We start from the raw sequence: 2931 nt of genomic DNA, 5'->3' as shown, positions 1-2931 counted from the left end.
TTTTGAGGATAAGTCTATATGGGCTCGAAGTTAGTAAATTTTTTTGTTCTAAAGACCTATTTACATGCAAGTTCAAAGTTTTCATATTTTGCAACTGTAAATACAGTTGAGGACCCATGTTACTGCAGTACCGCAGTAATAAATTAAGTGTCTACGGTTTTCGCCAATTAGCTAGGTAACCGCGTCGGAGAGTAGTGCTTCCCGCCATGTTGTTTTACACTTCACAGGTGTGATGTGTTCTATGTAGTGTTCGAGCCACCGTTAAGCGGTACTAAGTTGTTATCTCAAGCTCTAAAATAAATAATTTATTTTATCTTGCGAATATCAACAACGTCTGGATTTCTTGAAACTCCTCGGGACGCCAGGTGTGCGTACGGGGAAGCCACAATTTGCGTTAATTTGTTGAGTTCAGTTTACAGTACTAGTGTCCCAAATTAGTACTCCACCACTACAAGACTTGACACGTAAACAAAGTTACTTTCTTTCTTTTCTTTTTCTTTTATAAAAAAATTATTATAAATACAAGGCTCAAATTAAAGTAAAAGGAAGACACGTTCGACCAACATTTCAAGTCTCCCTGAATATAGAGAGATGAATGACAGACAGTGTGCGGTGGAGTTTTTCGATTATATTTAGCTTTGATGGTCTGATGTAAACTTAATTGAAAGGGCAAAAAAAAAGTAGACTCGCCAACTAATTTGTAAAAGAAAAGTGGTTGTCATTTTACTCAAATTTACCATGACATTGTCGTAAAAAAAAGGGGGTAAGAATGAAAGCACCTTTTCACGGTGCAAATTTGCAGTGAAGAAAACGACCAATAAGTTGATTGTATTTTTCGTGTGTATATCCTGGATAACATAATTTTTTCTTTGAGATAAAGGGCCTGTGGCTTCAGCTTGTTAGGTCAGTGCATTCAAAATGTAGAGACGATTTGGCTTAAATTTAATCTTAAGATTCCGGTCACCGAAAAAAAAAATAACAATAAACTTAGTGGAGTGACGTTTCCATAAAAGACGTAACCTTATCGGACATAAGAGTTTCCAAACGAGTATCAAGATGTTCATATTTTATATGCTATTCTCTATGATGTCAAAAAATTGGATTCTACATTTGATCTCTGATCTGGGGAAAGGACAGAGAGTTCTTGTTCAGCACGAGGCAGGTGGAAAGACCCAGCCCTGATCGAAAGCCTTATAACGCGCTCAAAGAAAAATATTTTAATTTATTTGGTCATAACTTTTATCGCTCTCAGATTTTAACTTTACTAGACAAAGTGTTACCGATTACGGAAATGAAGTGGATATTCTTAGCGAAATACTCCAAGACATCTGTCGCATCCAGCCTCAGCGTTAATCGTCGCGTCACAAGTGGTCTCCATGGAAGAAAATCGAAAATCGTTATTTCTTTTGTAGTATATACAACACCTCAGTAGTACGTTTTACTCTGCTGACTGTGAGGTGATTAGAAATTGAATATTATTCACCTCCGATCCAATGGATGCCAAAAGTAGGCTACTGACGAAATCAAATGATTCCGAGCAAGGGACGTAATGAACGGTATTTGGTCTGTTGGTTATTCATTTTGTGTGTTATATACTAAGCATTCGTCTTCACCAGGAAAACAATATAACTATTTTCTATGTAAAAACTCATTATTGTATACATACTGATGAGTTACTACGATTTTCCTTTTTTAAAAAAATTGTACCTTTACCTCATGCAGTGAGGATATTTCATTTATCTTTCACATGTGAGACTAGACGTTCCGTGAGCGTACACTGGGTGGCCTGTGGTACGTGTTACACAAAAACAGAAGCCACTGAGTTCGGGTAGTATGGAACTGCAGCGTTCCAGTTAATTTTTTCGAGTGGGGGCTCATTAAGACCATTTGAGAGGTCACCCAGACGTCGTGCCAGCAAAGGCTCTTTGCCTCACACGTTCACACGTTTAATTATTTTGTAATGTCCTGTCCCATTTTGAGGTCTTTTATTTTTTGAAGCTTTGGTAATAAATTCAGTTCATAGATAAAAAGGCACACTCATGAGTGAAACTCACTCGTTTCTTCTGTCACGCAAAATGATATAATTCCATGATTCGCAAAATGCCCAAAAAGTAGAATGAAACATTGCAATAACCACTAATATTAGAAATAAAGCTCACTTTGTGATATCCTAAAGATGTTGTCGAAGAACATTACGTCCCTTTTAACATTCCAGGGCCCAGTTGCTCGAAGCCTGGCTAGCGCTAACCGTTGGTTAAGAAGTATCAAAACTTATAGGTTTCCAAGGTATTTAACGCTGGTTAGCGCTAACCGTAATTGAGCAACCCGGGCCAGATATTTATCTTTCCCCGCCTGTCTTGTTTATCCAATTAAAGTTCCATTCTAGAGATCCATAAGGGTATAATTTCCTTAAAGATCAACTAAAACGACATTCGAGTTACAATGACTTTCGACGCCATTCCAGCTTAAGATAAATATTCTTTGTCCACAAAATAAAATCTACCCATTTCTACTACCCCCTGAAGCCTAGCAAAAATACGCGCAGAAGACTCTACCCACAAAGACACTACTTAAATAAAATAATTAAAAAGCGACGAAATTAAACGCAGGGTTTGGCAACCTAGTAAATATAGGTGGCGTCGTGGTAACGAACTCGGTGACCTCCATAAATTATTGCTGGAAAGTGAAATGGAGAAGATTTCGATCCTCCTTAGAATATTGCTTGTTAGTACAAATACACAGGTGATTATACAAAATCGCGCACTCTCATTGGCTCACTATCTCGGATTATCAGCCGATAAACACCTCAACGGCTCCTCGACGGACAAAACGGCTGCCACAAGTCGTTTTGCCACTGTAAGCGAAGATAATTTCGCGTTGGAATGTTTTTTTTTTTCTCATTTTTGAAATTAATCACCTGTGTATTTATTC

The 2931-nt window shown here is 37.7% G+C and overlaps 1 protein-coding gene across 1 annotated transcript in view; it reads left to right on the top strand.

The window, feature by feature from the left end:
• LOC138043325 (CUE domain-containing protein 1-like) overlaps window positions 1-2931 on the top strand; it is a 153737-nt gene that overhangs the window by 136379 nt on the left and 14427 nt on the right. The gene's annotated exons all lie outside the window — the stretch shown is intronic.

The sequence above is a fragment of the Montipora capricornis genome, chromosome 3, assembly GCF_036669925.1.
Source record: "Montipora capricornis isolate CH-2021 chromosome 3, ASM3666992v2, whole genome shotgun sequence".
Taxonomy (NCBI): domain Eukaryota; kingdom Metazoa; phylum Cnidaria; class Anthozoa; order Scleractinia; family Acroporidae; genus Montipora; species Montipora capricornis.
Note: the sequence above shows the minus strand (reverse complement) of the source record. Positions and strands in the feature narration are given on the sequence as shown.